Source organism: Scylla paramamosain, chromosome 9 (genome assembly GCF_035594125.1).
Source record: "Scylla paramamosain isolate STU-SP2022 chromosome 9, ASM3559412v1, whole genome shotgun sequence".
Taxonomy (NCBI): domain Eukaryota; kingdom Metazoa; phylum Arthropoda; class Malacostraca; order Decapoda; family Portunidae; genus Scylla; species Scylla paramamosain.
The window spans coordinates 21,141,368-21,160,824 of NC_087159.1; the positions used below are offsets into that span (position 1 = coordinate 21,141,368).

Here is a 19,457-nt window from a genome sequence, read left to right on the forward strand (position 1 = left end):
TGTGTATCTGTGTGTTTTAGCTTGTTGACATTTAAGACAATTCGTTACAAACTCCTTTATATCTTTGTCCATACAAGGCCAGAAATAACGTTGTTTAATTAGTTTAGCAGTGGTTTTAATACCAGGATGAGATAGATCGTGTAATGAATGAATGACATTTATCCTAAGAGAAGAAGGTACAAACGGTCTTGGTGCGTTGGTAGATGTGTCGCACCATAGAGTAAGATTAGAGGACAAGGTATAATTGGATAATCTCTCCTTGTACAAACCGACCTCGGTGTCACCTTCCTGGGAACGAGCTATGCCACACAAGTCGAAAGAATCAACTGAAATTGCACATGATGGTCTTGATAAACAATCGGCAATAACATTGTTGTCCCCACGGATGTACACTACTGATGATACAAATTCAGAGATTAAAGAAAGTTACCGTTGTTGCCTATCAGACTTTGCAACTGACTTAGAATGAAAGGCAGAAACTAAAGGTTTATGGTCAAGGAATAAGGTGACTGAGTGGCCATCAATGAGTGTTTTAAAGTGAATGACAGCCAGATAAGAAGCTAAGAGTTATCTGTCATAGGTGGAATAGGTTTTCTAAGTGTCAGAGAGCTTTTAGGAATAAAATCCTAGAGGCGTAGGCGTGTCATCTATAATCTGGTATAGAGCTGTGCCAATTGCGAAGCTTGAGCTGTCAGTCACAAGCTGGTAATCAGTTGCCTTCTGAGAGGGATAGGCGAGGGTAGGACAAGTGACTAGGGCTTGCTTCAAATTGTTGAAGGAGTCCCTTGCAACATCTGTCCATGAGAGAGATTTAGAAGATGGATTATGCCATAAGAGTTCTGTCAATGAATAAGCAACATCGGCAAAATTAGGGATCATTGGTCTAAAGAAATTTAGCATCCCCATAAAATGGCGCAATGCAGTTGAAGTTTGAGGTAAAGGAAACTCTGAAATTGCAGTGACGTGGTTTTGAGATGGTCTAATTCTATGAGCACTGACCTCATAGCCAAGGAAGGTGAGCGAGGACTTGAAAAATTCACATTTATCTATAGATAGTCTTAAATTGTGTTTTGCTAAAGTAGAAAGAACAATCTTAACATCAGCAATGTGTTCTTCAAGAGTTGTACTAGCTACTAAGATGTCATCCAAGTAGGTGAAAGTGTTCTTAACATTAACCAATATGGTGTCAATGAAGCGCTAAAAAGTGGAACCTGCGTTTTTAAACTGTGTGCATCTGCAGTCTTAGGTACATCATTTTTGGCCACAGGGATCTGTAAGTATGCACGCTGTAAATCGATCCTTGAAAATATGGTCTTACCCTTAAGTGACGTGGTGAGACAGCGCAAATGTGGTATCGGATATTTATCACAGTTACGTTATTGAGTCCGCGATATTCACCACAAGGTCTCCAAGCACCGGGCTCCTCCTTAGGCATGTGGTGCAGAGGAGACGCCCAAAGAGCGTTAGAGCGCCGAATGATTCTGGCATTAAGCAAAACCTGAAATTCATCTTTAGCCGCTTTGAGCTTCTCACCTGTCAAAGGTCTTGCTTTGAAATGTATAGGTGAGTCACCTGTATCAATACGATGGTGTATAGTTTCCACAGGAGGTGTAGTGGCTGACAACTGCAAAGGTGAAGTGAGAACCGGAAACTGAGAAAGGAGTTCAGCAGCTTTTGAGTCTATCCCATTATAATTAACCAAATATGAAGAAATAGGAGAATAAGAAACTTCAAGAGGAATCTTACATTGGGTAGAGGAGTCTATTAGCGACTGGTTTTTACAGTCTACCATTAGTGAGCTGCAAGAAAATTGGTTCCCAAAATTGGATGTATAACGTCAGCAATGACGAAAGACCAAGAGAAAGAATGCCTAATACGTTGTATCCCAAGGTCTACTTCGACTTCACCATAACAACGTATGTGTTTACCTGAAGCATTAGTAAGAGTAACAGCAGTTGGCCTGAGGAATGGAGTAAGTTCTGATTCATTAGGAAGCAGCGAAAGTGATGAACCAGTATCTCTCCAAAATTGGTAATTCTTGCAACCGATTGTGGCACTTACTCTAAGTGGCAGTCCAACGGTCGCAACTGATATTTCTACAGACTGCCCTACTAGTTTCCCACCTGGTGGAATACGCGGGCGAGAAAAGAAGAACAAGAATTAGGGCGAGAATCTGGCAAAATATTAGAAGCTGTAGAAGAAAGTATACACCATCGTTTACATGATTTTGCCCTGTTACCATAATACAGATGGTACCTGCACATCTGAGGACGCTGACCTTCATGAAAGGCACACACTCCAATGGGAACACAAGTTCTAGAAAATACATTATCCTGACAAGCTGAAGTGAAATTTGGGCCTCTCTTACCACTATCTCTCTTCCAGCTCACAGGCCTGGACCCTTGTCTACCTTCCACCATGGAAACATTAACACTGTTGTTTAGACTTGCATTACTTGAGCCATAGGCCAACAATGTCTCAGCTACATGAGCCAGTTCCTCTAGTGTAGAGCTCTCCTCATATGTCACTAGGAGAGGTCTGATGCTACTAGGTAATGCTTTAAAAAATTTTAACTTTATAAAGGAATCATCCACCCCTAGTTGAGCAGCTATTTTACGCAACTCTCTCAAATACAAGGAAGGTGTCACACATTATGTTATTTTGATTAACAAGAGAGTCAAAAAGTTCAGGTTTTGACCTGGTGAAAAGAGATATTAAAGATTGCTTTAACACAGCATAGTCTGAAGAAATGATGACTTCATCACTCAATTGATTGATTACCCTAAGTGGCAAATTTGATAATATATGGTGAAATTTAGTACTTGAAACGGTGATCTTGGCAAGAACAAACTGTGATTCAATTATTGTAAACCAGCGTGTTACTGAAGTCTCATCAAAGGGTGGTGGTTTGACGGCAACAGCTGCGGTCACGGAAGAAACACTATCCTGCGACTCACCAGATGTAAGTAGCAAACCCTCATCCTGGTTCGGTATAGTTCCAAGGGCATAGATTCCAAACAGGACAAAAGTAAAATAATAGAGTACCTGGATGATCAGCATATAGTCACTGTGTAGTTATAGTCTGCCGCCAATCACCACAGTCCGTAGGCTGTCCCTGCTCCACGATGATCACGTCATGCCTAGTCACTCCGGGGTCACCACTTGTAGAGTGGGGATTGGTACAGAAACTTCCAGGCAGGTGACGTGAGTTTATTTGCGGGCGCTGTTCACAGGCACAGTTAGATTCCTGACACGGTCACAGCAAGTATACAACAACAGAGGCCCAAACTCCAGGTGGTGCTTAAATCACAATAAAGGAAAACCATTGCAGGCGTGTGTGTGTGGTATTTTAGGTAGGTGTCCAGTCAGCCGAATGACCGAGACCATGGCATTACCCAATGAGGTGTAAACCGCATTACTGGAACCTACCTCGAACTTCTAACGGTGTATCTATGTACTCCTACAAAGCATTCAGATTCCTGTTATCATTCGGTTTTTGCTGGATGCATACAAAAAGAAAACGAACTACAAAGTACAACTTTTACATACAAATAATTCTTAGTCTAATATTCTTAATCTACTTACATATCAGTCCTGTTGTGGAGGTCCTCAGCTGTTGCAAAATCGTCCCATCTTATGTTGTATATGAACCATAGAGCAGCATTTTGTACCTTCTGGAGGCAGCTCACAGCCGTCCAGCTCAACACTTGTTTAGGTACCAGAGGGTACAGGAGCACCAGGAGAACCAGAGCTTTCACAAGATAGAGTTTTAGTTGTTCTGACATGTTCCAGAACCTATAGAGGGTGGTGAGGGCTTCCCTTGCCTGGCCCTCCCTCTGTCATTTGTAGCCTCTGGTCGTTATTTTAAGGCCAAGCAGCCTTCCCTGTGGTCGAAAATTTACCACCTCTTCGTTGACCGGCAGTGGTGCTGGGTTGTGGGTGGCAATGGAGATGGCTGTGAACTTCGTAATGTTCACTTTGATCTTCCACTCCACCTCGTGCAGATTCACTTGAAAGATTTCCCTCCCGGTGCAGGCGTTGAGCATCTGGCTGGATCTATCTGGGTGGAAGGTCACGTACAACACATTGTCAACATACAGGATGTTGACTCCAGCTCTTGATGAAGGATAGTTGCAGGTGAAGATGGCATACAGGAGGGGAAAGAGTACACTCCCCTGAGATAGCCCTGTGTGAAGGGGGAATGGGGGTCCCAGATGATTGATCCTAGCTGTCCTATCTGCTAGGAAGTTGCACAGGAGGCACTCAACAAGGTCCGGTAGTCCAAACTGCAGGAGCCTATACTTATGGCCCGTGTGCCAGACCCTGTCAAACACCTTGCTGATGTCTCGTAGGATCAGGTTACATCTGGACCTAGAGGCCTTGTGAATTGTCAACATCTCAGTGGCCATGACTATGGCATGGACTGTCTCCTGTCCCCTCCTGCGCAGCATTCAGGAAGCCTTCTTGCTCCAGGTAGTCACCGAGCCGCCTCCAAACGACCCTCTCCAACATCTTCTTGGGTACCTCCAGCAAGGATATTGGCCTGTAGTTCTCAGGGCAGGAAGGCAGTTTCCCAGGCTTGGGGATCAGCCTCATCACCACCCCTTTCAAGCCATCCAGAAGTATCCTACAGAGTGGGCCACATTAAAGATGTCCCAGAGTCAATGTAGTGCTGAACCTGGAATGTGGGACATAATTAGCTTACTGATGTTGCTGCTCCCTGGTGTTGATGGGTTGGAGGACTTGATGGCAAGTCAGAGCTCCTCAGTGGAAATGTGGCAGGCAAGCGGTGCGTCTCCTGTCAGCCTTGCAGGATCTGCCACAATGTGTGGGTATGTCCTGTGAACATTCTGTGTCATAAAACCTTGCACAATGCCTGTCAATGTCTGCCTTGTCATCATCCTTCTCCTCCTCCTGAAAAAACTTTCTCCCAGATAAAGTCTTACTTTATCTGCGTGATCGGGATACTTAGCTCCATTTTTGTCAACTAGGTATGAGTCTGTGGTAGTTTTATGTCCTGATAGTTGTTTTAATTCAGAATTGTCGTGAATCAGAGTATTTGTCTGTCCAGTCTTCTAAGGTGTCCCCAGTGGCTCTGGGATTCCATACATCTGGAGTCAAGGAGTGTATGTTGTACTTGCACGTAATGTCTGTAGTCATCTATCATCCATCCTATCCATGCAGCACTGTTGCGCAATGCCTGAAATTATATTTTGGTTAGTTGTGTAGACTGTGATGGTCTGGGGCAGGGGGATAGTTTTGTATCTGCGTCGAGGGATATGTCTGTTGGCTATTGTTTTCACTGTCTCTGTCCATGTCTCTAGCACCTCATCAATGTCTTTCAGTGTCTCCATGGAGATGTCAGGCTGTCTGGTCATGTCTAGGTCCTCTTCTTCTTCAAAGGCATTCCAGTCTGTCCTGTGAATTTAATAAGGATTAGCAGTAGGAATTAGAATAAGAGAAGTAGAAATGTCTAGGATAACAGGGATATGGCCACTAGTCATCACTGGTCCTGGGGACATTAAAGAATGAAGAAAATTATTCCTATTTGTCAACACTATGTCAGGGGACCTTGTAGACTGGGGACCATAATAGGTCATGAAGTGTGGACTGAGATGTCAGACTGTCTGGTGTCTTAGATACTGAATGAGATCCTTTCCCACTTGGTTTGTCGTAGCTGTGCCTAATGTTCTGTGTTGAGGGCTTATGTCATCTGCAAAGAAAACAGGATTATTTCATTGTAATAGTTGTAAGAAGTCTGGGTGTGGGATATATGCATGTCTGGGTGGGAGGTAAGTCGTAAGTGGTCCTTCCTTTGTGTCTGTCTCTATTGCTAGGGTCTCCAACAGAAAGTTGTCTTTCACTCTGAGATGTAACCTATGCTTAACAGCTATGTCATCCATGGGAGCATTGTCGACATTCTGCTGGTAGACCCTGTAACCTGGTAACTTTAATCGGTTATTGTCTCTCAGTCCATGGCTGGTAATCAGTATAATATCAGGATCATAATTTCTGTATGCATTAGTTAAGACATACTTACAGGTCTCCCAAGTCAAGACATTGTGCAGCATTACTCTGAGCTTAAATATTATGTCTGTCTGGGACGGTGTTTCCTGCAAGGTCGTCCAGTTTTGATGGGGGGAAGACCCGTGGCAAGTGAGGCGAATTCTTTGCCATCGACGGAGTTGCAGTATGGATTCAGGGGACCTCGGTGCTTCTGGATCCACCTCACTACATCTGTTGTGTCCTCATCCCTTCCAGTGTGGCAGATCTTGTAATGCCGTCCTTGAGACCTTTTTTAAGCACAGTGTACGTCTTTGTGTCCTGTGGCCATTCATCCAAGTTCTGTTTCATGATGTAAAAGGTTAGTCTATCCTCCTTCTCATCAGGCTCCTTATCACTAGATGGGTCAGTCAGAGTTTCCTCTATGTCCACTTCCTTGGCCTCTTCTTCCTGGCTGGGCATCACTTGTCACCTGTCCTCTTCTGCATGGAAGCCCCAGTGGATGGTGGAGCTGGAGCCATGGCCCCAATGAATGCCTTCAGTATGGCTGCTGAAGATGGGTTCGGTTGAAGGCAGACATCCTTGAGGCCATTAAGCTTTAGACTCCCTGTGAGCACCTCCTGGAAGCTTCCAGGGACTGCACTATTGACCATGTGTGCATGTGGCACACACAAGTCCTGCCAGGTTCATCCCTGTTGTCTCATCTATAGTGTTGTTACTTGCTACTTGAGCATAGTTAGTCATGGGCAGGCTTCTCTGGGCACAGAGCTGCTCCTCTTTCCTTTTAAGGGCCTTCTTCCGCATAGGGCAATGTATTGCCCTGGCATTGTGGGGGTCCCCACAGTTGAGGCATTTCTTTTCTGAGGCTCGGTATTTTCTAAAGGTGTGCTCCATGCTGGAACACTTGGAGCACCTGATGTAGCTGGCCGGTTGGGGGCATAGGGGGGTAGTGTGCTTTTCCACCTCATTGCACTTGTTGCATGTCATCAATGGAATATACACCTCTTGTCAGATTCAAGGTAAAGGCACAGTTAGGTTGAAAAGGGGGAGCCCAGAATCTTTAGCTTTCTTGGCCATCTCATTCTACTTGAATGTTATCTTGAGAGTGCTGGAGCGTGGGAATTTGAATACCTCCTCCACTTTTGGCCATGCATGTTTGTCTTCCACCTCTTGCTGTATCTCTGCTGCTGTGAAATCCAGCAGCTCATTGAGACATAAGTATATGACCATATGTTGAGCCTTAAGCACTGGAGGTAGCAGTGGAGTAAATCCATTTCTTTCCAGTGCCGTCATCTTGTTGGTCTGGAATATGCTGTCAGCATTGGAGTTCAATGCTGTTAGTACCACTACCACATCCCATGTTGGGATTAGCCTGGTGATCCTACAAAACTCCTGGGCAAAGATCTCTAGGAGTGTCCGTTTGGTGAAGAGCTTCTTGGGGCGGGCATGTTTTATCTTAACCCTTCCCGTTTTAGTGGATAAGGATCGTCACTACCACGTCTAGTGTCGCACTTCCATTTACACGAAAGTACTGTAGAGGGGGAGACTGGTGGCACTAAGAATCCGAGGAGTACTGATGGCGCAGGGTACACACACATTTCAGCACAAAGGGGATGGGATCACTGGTGCTGGCCGACCAGACGATCAGCACTGGACACTGGGAGTCACCACAATACACTTGAGTAAGCAAAGGGAGTGGGAAAGGGGAAATACGAGACAGTGTACTCACACTTGTCTTGCAGTGTCCTTTGTCCTCGGTGGCTGGGGAGTCACAGTTCCCACCGATCACAGGGAGGTGAGGGCACAGAGGGGTGAAGGGAATCGGGGGAGCACGAGGGAACACTGGGTAGACTGGGGAGGGGAGGAGGTCTCGATGTATCACTGTAGATCCAGATCCTGGTGCGGAGGCAGCGTGTCGATCCAGGCCGGTTCTAGCATGGTGACCGCCTTGGCCCCACAGTGGATGCCAGAGATGTATCTAACTCGGTGGCTGGAAGGAGACTGGCTGACCCGCTCCTGGCTGGAGAGCCACGCACTGATTGGCCGGCGCGTGGGCCGTGGTGCTGTGTGTGTGTGTATGTAAATTGCCATCCCAAGGGGATGGCTTGGGCCTTTAAGCCTGGGAGGCGGCCCAGTGGTGCTAGGCCAATGGATGGATGTGTCTGCTATACAGCACCTCCTACTAGGACAGCTGCACTGCCTGTTGGCCAATTTTCTAGTCCTGGCGTTGGGTTTAAACCCCTGGCAAGGTCTGCAGATCCCTGGCAGTGAGACTAATAAGGGCTGATTAGTAACGTTCCCAAGCAAGAGCCTTACCAGCCTGCTGGTAAAAGGCATTACCAACATCTCGATCTGGTTTCACATTCATTGTTTTCATGGTTACGGTGATTCCCAACCTGGTAAGGATTATAACAAAACGAATATCTCTGCCTTGGTAATGATGGTATGCCGGAGCCCCCTTATTAAACAAAATGAATCCGTTCATGACGAAAGAAGTGACCACGCCAGCTCTAAGAGAGAGAGAAAGGGGGAGGGGGCTTGGAAAATTGAAATACATCACTGGTGTCTTCAACACGCCTTATCCATCTATTGCAAACAAGGTGACATTTTTACTTAAATTATTTCCTTTGAATATACGTAACGTTCGCCAAACTCTGCGTATGCCAACCAGGCACATAATAAATTATATATTTCTCTCTTCCTCATTGCTGTACACATACATTGTTAGATTGAAATATTTAGGGTTTTATGGAAATAGCCCTAGCCTACTAATTTTAAGACAGTGATTGTTTATTTATCAGCAAAAATTATGCTTTGTTATTTTTAATCATGATCTACTCATTGAAAGGATTAACAATTAAATTAACTGAATTAATCTAAACCTAGCCTAACAGAAGCGAGCCGCGCCCTCTGATAGAAATGTTAATGTTATTACGATATTATCTAATATTTCTCTTTGGTGAAAAATTCCATACACCCTATGTGTATGTGAGGATTATTACAGTTTTTAACCAGAGACATAGTAGAGGAAATAAGGGTGACAGTTAGTGGAATTTTCATCAGCTGGTGAAGCGAATTCACGCCGCCATCCAAATTCTTCTTAAATTTGATCATATGTATATTATAGCCTACAAAATGTCGTTGTATTGTTAAATAATTCTAATATACAATTCAGGAAATGAAACAAGTACAAGAGGATAAGAACTTGTGATATTTGCTAGAAATAAATACACTGATAAGCTCCATTGGGGAGCTACAACAGCTTCCAAGCTAGCGTTACCAAAGGTTCCAATTTCTGGTAAGGAAGCGAAAATAGTTTGTGAAATCGGATTTGTTGTTGGTGGCAGACATCACCACTTATTGGTAACGATCACAGCAATAGGAAGCGACCGTGAAATAGGCCCTAAGATTGAGGATCGGTCCCGCACCCTGAGTCGCGGTGGTCGCCTCGGTCAACAGGGGACCTGTGTCGGCCGCGTCAGTGTTGGGTAACATGAGGCAATGCTCTAGCTGAGTAACCCCAGCGGACCGACAGGGAGTGCTGCAGGCACCTACCCATGGAGACCTTCGGAGGAGCGATCGGCTTTTACCTGGAAAAATAATAAATATATATGTGATATATGTATTTATTTGTATGAACAATTAAATGTGAGTATGTTCGTGTGTGTGTGTGTGTGTGTGTGTGTGTGAGAGTGGGTGTGCGTTTATACTTGTATGCACAAAGAATGATACTGTTTATGCTATTAATAAAGAAAAATATAAACAAAATAAATAATAATAAATAAAACGTAAACAGCACAATAAACATGCAATTTAGGAAGAGGAATAGTGGAAAAAGGAAGAAGGAAAAATAAACAAAATAAAATAATTAGTGGATGACTAAATAAGAACATCACTAATTTATTTCACTTACCACCTAACACCACCGAGTGAGTCGGCACCTCATGACTGCTGGCCTGAGAACGAACACCTGAAAATAATAAAAATAACTACATCCCAAGCCCCTCCAAACAAAAGCAAGCCACCCTCCCCCCAAAAAAAGAAAAAATAATAATAAATAAATAAATAAATAAATAAATAAATAAATAAATATATATATATATATATATATATATATATATATATATATATATATATATATATATATATATATATATATATATATATATATATATATAAATACACCCGATTAGCTAGAAAAGGAAATAGCAGGACGGTCTGCCCGTCTACTTTTATCTGCTACTGTACTTCCTCTCCCTGCTTTTCCCTCCGTTCTTCTCTTCCCACCCACTTTTCTTTCACTTCACTTTTCCCCAAATTTCACCCACCTTTTCTATCTCCCCCAATTCAATTAATTTCAGGACAAGAGAAGTGCCCGTTCTTTGCTACGCCACACTGCGACGCAAGACCAAAAAAGAAAGCGCTCGTTCTTTGAAGAAATAATTGAGAGACCGCCCGTTTCTCGCCTACGCAATATCTGAGCCGGTAGTCTGCAGCGTGCTCTCCTGGTGTGACGCTACGACATTGGTCCCCTGTCGTTGCAACGACGTGACTGCGCCCCGGAGCATGGTGTGAGGTTAGTGTTCCCTGGCAAGTACTTTACGCTAGCTGTGCGACGCTGTGTACTAGTTGTGATCTCGTGGCATGATGTGCGCCTGCAGCAGTTCTGTGAGGTGAGACGTGCTACCGAGCGTCAGAAACTCTGCAGAATGAGGGCCAGTGGTGCGACCTTGACTTATGCTGTAGTGTGCCTTATGTCCTGTGGTACTGCTCTGTGCGGGCAATAAAGACAGGAGTGCTAGAGAGCCTGTGTTTTTGTTGCCCCTTCCTTCTCAGTAGTCTGTTGAGTAGACAGGTGCCGCGTGTGCGTGCCTCGCCCCCACTAGCCAAACGGGCCCGACCACGACAACAGTGGTGGATTCCTTCCTGTTGTATGTACTGAACGCCTTGGGCTGCTGCAGCGGTGTGTACCTGAAGGCGCCTGAAGGCCAAAAATGGGGCGTGCACAACAATACGTTTTTCTTATTATTTTCTATCTAGTACAGTTTGCACGCAAATAGATGAAAGAGCAAGGAAAGTAGATTAAGAGAACTGGTTAATGGGAGGAACTGATGAATGCAACAAGTAAAAAATAAATTAAAAGTAAAGGACTGGAACACAATTGAATACAAAAGAGAATTTAACAAATTTTAAAGATGTACGAAGAATGGAGGCAGGAACTTGGACAAGACAACACTACGAAATCTATATTGTACAAGTGAAAAAAAATAATAACAATAACAACAATAAATAAATAAAGTCAAAGGAGAAGGAACCAAGTGCAGGATAAATGGAGCAGAATATGAATATCTGAAAACTTCCTTTGCATCCTGCTGGTGCACAAGATATGGGAAAGAAAGAAGGAAAATAGTTTGCAACAAGAAGAAAAAACATAACTGCTGACTTCCCACATAATCACATAAAAAAGATATAAAGAAACGAAAAAAAAATATTTATTTTTGGAAAACAGGAGAGAGAGAGAGAGAGAGAGAGAGAGAGAGAGAGAGAGAGAGAGCGCTACACTACTTCCGTAATTTGGCTCTGGTCCATGTACCCACACCCTGTGCGGTTTAAAGAAAAAAAATAATAAAAATGGACACAACCGATGACACATGAAACCAAAACTAAAAACATAGTCCCGTTGTTAAGGCAACAATGACCAACACCTGATCAGCTGATCTGAGTAACTTGTTTTGAGTTTTGACTTTAGAACGACAAGATCCCGGCCTGGTGTTCAAAACACAAAAACATACCAGGGTTTTCCTCCAGAAGACTGGACAGCTCACCAGAATCTAACTAGATAGCTGCCTGCTACCAGCACCTTTGGGGCACTAGAGGCTGTGGCACCACAGCATGCAAGTACCTCAATTCCCAACAAGAACAAGACTTCAAGCTATCGGATGTTCGTCTGAAAGTCCATCTCCAAGACTAGTGGCACTGTATAACTGGCCTCTAAGACATGTTTCGAGATACACTGCAAAAGTAAGTGTGAAAAAAAAAAAACGTTTAACATCATAAAATACACATAACATTCATTGTGTGGTGTGAGTACAATGGTATTATGGTAAGCAGCCCATAAATTTCAAATATCGTGTAGGTTTCGTTATTTTCTTGTTTGGTTTTTATAATACACTTAACTATGGTAATTCTTTAAATGCTAAAATTGCAGTTTAACAGTACAGATTATCTTGTTTAACTATGGTAATTCTTTAAATGCTAAAATTGCAGTTTAGCAGTACAGGTTATCTTGTTTTCTCTTCCCCTATCACCAACATGCTCAGGTGTCACGGGGTTGGGGGGGTATGGGATCTTAGTTAATGGTTGATTGGTAATTTATTTTTAATTAAAAGTTTTAATTGAATTTTGGGGTATTTATTTAAAGCAGGTATTGAAGTACTTTTGCTTCCATTTAGTTTATTGTTCAATCTAGTTTTGATTTAGCTATTGTTAATATATATATATATATATATATATATATATATATATATATATATATATATATATATATATATATATATATATATATATATATATATATATATATATATATATATATATACTAGATTAGCTTCCACTAGTCATGGTTTCTGGCAAATAATTTTGACCTTGCTTTATATAGTAGCATTTTAGCCAGAGGTGTATAAGGTATTGGAAAACTCCATGACAACCAGATTGAGTTTTATTGAAGTTAGCTTCTAAGTAACAAATAAAGTTTTCAAATTATTTTTCTCTCTTCTGATTCACAATGATATTTCAAAAAATAAGTTCTGTTACCAATGAGTTGTGGGACCTCCTATAATGTTAACAATGATAACTAATCAGTTCATGATCATAAGATTTAAATGACTATGTTATAGTAATTAATTGGTGCCTTAGGGGTTTACCATAATTTTTAGTAGAAAACATCCTAATTGTGTAGGTGTTATATTCAATTGTGTGTCTCCTACCTTATCAAAGACAATTTGCCCTAATCTGTTTACATTTTAAATTTTGTTTCCCCCCTCAAAAAAATTAATAACTGACAAAGGGAATTTTACATCCTTCTTTCTGTGGACAATGATGCCAGATAGGTTCTCACACAATTAATTAATATAAATAGATTAAAAAATGGTTATTTTCATATGAACCACATTTAAACAATCCTTACAGATGTACCTCTGGACAATGATGTCAGTTAGACTCTGATGCTGAAATCTTGTGCCCAGGCTTATATAGACCACCTTTCCCTCCAGAACTAGTCCTCCAGAACTAGTCCTAGACATAATTTTGCAATATCCTTAATAGTTTAGACCCCTTCTACATTCAAAAATTATTCTTGAACATTTTGCTAATGTTCCCACATACTCCAGGATTCTAACACTGTCTATTAATCTCTTTGGCATGATGATGCAGTATATGCATCATTTCATCTAGTAGCATAAGGTATGAGTCCCAATGCAGACACAAAAAGTGCAAATATTTTCAAGGAAAAATTCTTGTCAAGCTCGTTCATTCTTTTTATTTCAAACTTGCTTTATATATTACTAAATGGTTATGTTTTTAATAAACATTTCATATTCTTGTGTATTTTATGCATTTTCTGAGGTAGGAGGTCTATTTCAAGTACATCTCCTTATGACTGCCAAAGCCTAAGTAGACACATCCTAGCCCAATGGAGTCTTTATTTATTTATTTTTTTATTTGTAATTTGTGTAATTATACTTTTTAGTACATGTCATGCATAATACTTATGATTTTAGCTAGGATTTAAGTAGTTGCATGCTGATAGATGTGCATTACATGTCTACATAAAAAAGGCATTTGAAAGATGCTACACACTTTTTATAGAAAAAAAACATCATTAGTAAAGTACACTTTGCAGTGAGTAGTATGGATGAGAATTTAATAAGTGCAGTGTTTACACATGCTTTCACATTTTGAAACTTTAAAAAAAAGATACAATATTTTCATTACTATATTGACTTTTAGAATAACATAACTCGTGAAAACACAAAAGTGTAAACTTTTTAGAAAAATACACAACTCAGGAGTTGTTTTCTATGCAGTGAATATTTCAGAAAAATAACTAAGTAAATCAGCCTAAGAATTATTTGGCCTAATTTGTCCTCATACATTGAACTGAAAATCTTTGTTGAAAAAAAAAAAAAAATTTTAAGCCTGCAGGTAAGGAAAGCATTATAACATTACATTCACTTCCATTTCTACACCATATGCATAGGCCCTGATTCATTTGGAATAAAGTAAAGCTCTGTTCTTTTGTTTTAGGCCTAATACTAAGAATATAGTAGATGTACAAAAAAATATTAGATTACAGAGAGACATGTAGTAAAGGAGAACATAACATAGGCCACATTAAAGAAGGGAGACACAGGCAAGAGAGACATGTGGCCAAGGCTATCCATGCTCAGTCTGTTTATTAGTCTGCACTAAAATATGCTGTGATGGAGGTCATTATATTAGTTGGAAAAAAGTGTCCACTCTTGTGGTTTTGAAATACAGGTTTGAAATTGTTAAGGACCACAATTTTATTCTGGAGCACAGAATATGACACATCCTCCATGTCAGGAAAATAAAGCAACCCCGTGCTCTTCTCCTTTGCATAGGACACTGTCATACTCCCACTGTCAATAGATTGTATTTTTCCAATATACACCTTGAAAGATGGCTTCTGGACCCTCCCCTTCCTGATACCTGCTGCTTTTTTACTTTCACTCCAACCCTGTCAACTTTAGCTGGCTCAGCCAAGGGCAATTTTATTCCAAACTCACTGCCCTCATCCACATAGCATTAATGCTGCTGTCATTAGAACTACCATCGTGAAGACATATTTTCCACATTGTCATCCTCAGAGGAAAAAGGTGTACTAAGCACAGGCCTAGGCCTGTATGGTAAAGGCTTAGAAGTTTTCCTGTTTTTGCCTTGGATGTGTGAGTAGTAGTAGCAGCAGTAGTAATAGTAGTAGTAGTAGTAGTAGTAGTAGTAATAGTAGGTTTCTTTTGTTTTGGCCTGCTTGCCTTTTCAGTAATCCTCATCTTCTCATTCTCTTGAAGCTCTTTCTCCTCTTTCCGTTGTTTGAGTTGCTCTGCCATTTTGAGATGAAATAACATAAATTCTATCCAAAACGCCTTGCACCACCTTGGGCCCTTTGCCAGGTCTTCGTTCTGGGTAAAACACGTGTTGAGCAAAATATGGACCAATACTTGAGGATGAATTAGAGGTACTTGGTCTTGTGATCCCACTAGGTTCAGGTGTAGCTTGGTCAGTGACACTAGGTCCAGGCATCCTTGTTGATTCATGCAGATTAGGCACACTTGGTGAGCATGGTGCATTGTACAGAGAAGGAATTCTACAGGCAGTGCAGCAGCATGGAATGGCAATGAGATGTACCTCTGGAAGAGTCCTGAGTAGCCCTTAAAATCAATTATCATGTCACAGAGTGACCCTTCATAATTATATTTATCTCTCCTTTCTGTTGCAGTTTTGCTTAGGATAGGGATAGTATGAGATCCTCTGTGAAATACAGGCACCAAGTTTGTTTGGCATGACCTCTCCACCTTCCCTCCTTGATCTACTCCTTCAAAAATGCAAGAATCACTTGTCCTTTGGGCTGCATTACACTTTAGTATTAAATAGTCTGGGCTGTCGGGGTTGAAGGGGATTAACCTGCACTTAGCAGACCCAGCAGTGATGTTTTTTTTGCTTGCTTACTTATAGTAAGCTGGAAGAAATATTTTTGCAAAGGTAGCTTGAGTGATGCATTCATCACTGTTTGCATGCTTCCAGGCCTTTGCTGTTTTGCTCCATGCTTTCTTCATGGGGCCAAATACTGACACATCTAGGGGTTGCATAATGTTTGTAGAGTTAGGGGGAGGCCATACAGGATTATATTCTGCTCATTGAGTGCTTTGGCCAAATGAAAAATTGTTCCTTATTTCATGCCAGTTAGTCCACATAATTACTGGTCTTGTGATATTTTTGGTAAGCCAGTCACTGAAAGTGTTACACATACATTCAAACAATGTTTCATCGGTTATGTAACCTTTGTCACTCTTCCCAAAACAAAAATCATGCTCATCTGGGAACTGTTCACTGATCATTGGGTTTATCCTCTTCCTTGGGTAAATAATCATAGGGGGAGGAATACTGCCATCTACACCTACACAACCAAGCATGGTGATGTTTGACTTCTGATGGATGGATACTGCTTTCTTCCCTCTAAAGGCAAGGACCTTTCCTTGTTGTGGAGAGAAGGAAAAAGCCTGACTCATCTAGTAGTCATTATTTTCTGTTTGCTTTGTTTACCTTTATATGGTATTTTTTCTCTTTTAGTTTCTACTCTTTATTAGACACTGTATTTATTTAGATTTTTCAGTTCCGTTAGTTTTCACGGTATAGTTATAATATTAGTTCATGCACTATTCATATCCAACTGAAAAAAAGAGAAAAATATTACAAGTATTAAAGATAACTTTGATAAATAACACTAAACGTTTGGAGATGCACCACCACCATCACAACCAGACGCTTATCTCCTAATGGCCCCCGTGCATCCCTGTTGGGTTGAGTCAGGCTCACAGTCATAGTAGAGGAACTCAACTATCATCACTGAAAGTTCTACCCTAAATATAGGAAATGGTGAGACAAGATTGGGGTTTGCCAACCATGTGGTTTATGCCCTTCTAAATCTAGTTTGAAAAAATGGATTTCAGTCTTATGATGGTCCAGTGCAGGCACACCCACTTTTCCAAGCAGTCATTCATGCAGAAGCTATGGAACCCATACTGGTGATCAGATAGAAGGTTGTGAAGAGATAGATGTTTAAGAATCTTCTTGTTAAGGATAGATTCAAAAACTTTAGATAGGCAGGAAGTTAAAGCAATAGGACGGTAGTTTAAGGGATTAGAACAGTCACCCTTTTTAGGAACAGGCTGAATGTAGGTAAACTTCCAGCAAGAAGGAAAGGTAGATGTTGACAGACAGAGTTGAAAGAGTCTGACTAGGCAAGGTGCAAGGGCAGAGGCACAATTTTGGAGAACAATAGGGGGGACCCCATCAGGTCCATAAGCCTTATGAGGGTTTAGGTCAGTGAGGGCATGGAAAACATCACTGTGAAGAATTTTAATAGGTAGTGTGAAGCAGTCAGAGGGTGGAGGAGAGGGAGGGACAAGCCCTGAATCGTCCAAGGTAGAGTTTGAGTGAAGAGTTCAGTTTTAGAGATGGATGTGATAGCAGTGGTGCCATCTGGTTGAAATAAAGAAGGGAAATAGGAAGAAGCAAAGTTATTGGAGATATTTTTGGCTAGATGCCAGAAGTCATGAGGGGAGTTAGATTCCTGTGTCATGGGACAAAAATAACAATTATGAAAAAAATTAAAGAAAAAAAAGGGAGAAGATAATACCATCCAAATAATAATAATCCCATGAAATAATTTTTTTGTAGCCTTAAGGAATGGTTATGAATATAAAAATGTATTTTCTTCTTGGTTATGTAAATAAAATTTTGTACAGTAAAATCCCTCTTATCTGGCATCAACGGGACCGCCGACATGCCGGATACTTGAATGTTGCCGGATACTTGAATAGAAGTGAAATTATGTCCACAATCACCACCCTACACTCAAGCATCTTACCATAACAAAGATCAGCTGATCTTAATCAGCAGCTGATCTGATCAGCTGCTTAAGTGTAAGCACAACACGCTTCCTCTTTTCTAAAACTTTAGGCATGATGAAGGCGTCAGGCGATAAACAGTGCACACGCGGGACTGAGTCACTGAGTAAACACTGTGCAGTGGGCCGCGGGTGGTGCGAAGCAGTGCGCTCTGGTGGCGAGGGGACAAAGTATGCCTCGCGTGGGGATTTTAATCGATTTTATGAGTACACATTGATTTTTTATTGATTTTAAGGCTCGGGAAAAAATGTGCCGGATACTTGAAGCTGCCGGATACTCGAATGCCGGATGACAGGGATTTTACTGTATATACTTTTGCCTATGGGATAGAAAACTCCTACTAGGCGCGTCCTCCAGGTGGCAGATGGAGGAATACCCTGTAGAAAACAGGCTAGTCTCGAATAACCAATAAGAGACCATGGTCCAAATCCATGGAAAGGGAGCGGTGACCCTACCACGTATTTTAACCAAGAATAACAATGGAAGTGCCACAAAGAGAGAATATGCTCAACAGAGTCAATGGGAGCATCTCCAGTGGGGATGCTGTCACGCCCAGACGGTGGGATCATGACCGGCAGGTGATTTCGATCCATAATCAAGAGACTGCTGGCGGCTCACCCGGACGTGCAAAGCAGGTGTCTGGGAGTCGAAATCGGACTACTGCTAGGTGGGATTGTTGCAGAAGAATTGCTACATGGAATGTAAACACCCTGTATCAGGTGGGAAAGTTGGATAATCTGAAGAAGGAGGCAGAGAGGATGAAGCTGGATGTGGTGGGAGTGAGTGAAGTTAGATGGACAGGTTCTGGGCAGATAAATTCAGGAGGTTGGACAATGTACTATTCAGGAGGAGAGAGACATGAGGCGGGTGTGGAGGTGCTGCTGCGGAAGGAGGTGGCAGAAGCAGTGGTTGGGAGTTGGCAAGTGTCTGAGAGGGTGATATTGGTTAAGATCGATGCTAAGCCCACTGGACTGAATATAATCCAAGTATATGCACCAACAGGAGATCATAGCGATGATGAGGTAGATGCCTTCTACGAGCAGGTGGATAGCGCCAGGGGTCAATGTAAACCAGGAGAAGTGACCTTAGTAATGGGGGACCTTAATGTAAAAATGGGAGAAGGTCGCAGTGGAAATGTGGTGGGAAGTTTGTCTTGGAGAGAGAAACGAAAGGGGTGACAAGTGTGTGGAATGGTGCAAAAATTGGGATCAAGTGATTATGAACATGTTTTTCAGACATCACCCAAGACACTTATACACATGGAGGAGTCCGGGAGACAGAGTGAGGAACCAAATAGACTATATTACAGTCAATAAAAGGTTCAGGAACAGCTTACAGCAGGTGAAGACATATCTGGGAGCAGACTGGTGTAGGATGTGATCATGTTCCGGTGGTGACTGAAATGAGAGTGAAGTTCAAAAGAATGAAGAAAACAAGAAAGTGAGGGGAGACTGGAATATACTATGAAGAGAGGAAGAAGTCAGCGAACAGTATGCAGTGGAGGTGTCTAACAGATATGGCATTTTGTGGGATGAAGCGAAAGATGAAGGTGTGGAGAGAAGTTGGAGGGTATTGCAAGGTGCGTTGTTGAGTGCAGCAGAAGATATTGTTCCAAATGAGAAAAAAAGGAGAAGGAAGGCATGGATGACTGATGAAATCCTGAACCTAATGGAGGAGAGAATAAAAGTAAAGGACACTTCAGAGGAAAGATACAGAGAATTGAATAGAAGTATAAGACAAATGTGT

The 19,457-nt window shown here is 41.8% G+C and overlaps 1 protein-coding gene across 6 annotated transcripts in view; it reads left to right on the forward strand.

Annotated features, from left to right (window-relative positions):
- The first annotated feature begins 10,406 nt into the window (after window positions 1-10,406).
- Window positions 10,407-19,457, forward strand: part of LOC135103713 (N-acetylglucosamine-6-sulfatase-like) — a 150,928-nt gene continuing 141,877 nt past the window's right edge. For 2 of the 6 annotated variants that reach the window (XM_064010333.1, XM_064010332.1), the window contains exon 1: window positions 11,657-12,024. The gene's annotated coding sequence lies outside the window, so the exon portion shown is untranslated. Of the gene's footprint in view, window positions 10,580-11,656; window positions 12,025-19,457 lie in introns of those variants that run through there. The other 4 variants (XM_064010334.1, XM_064010335.1, XM_064010330.1 and 1 more) reach the window with 3 other exon arrangements.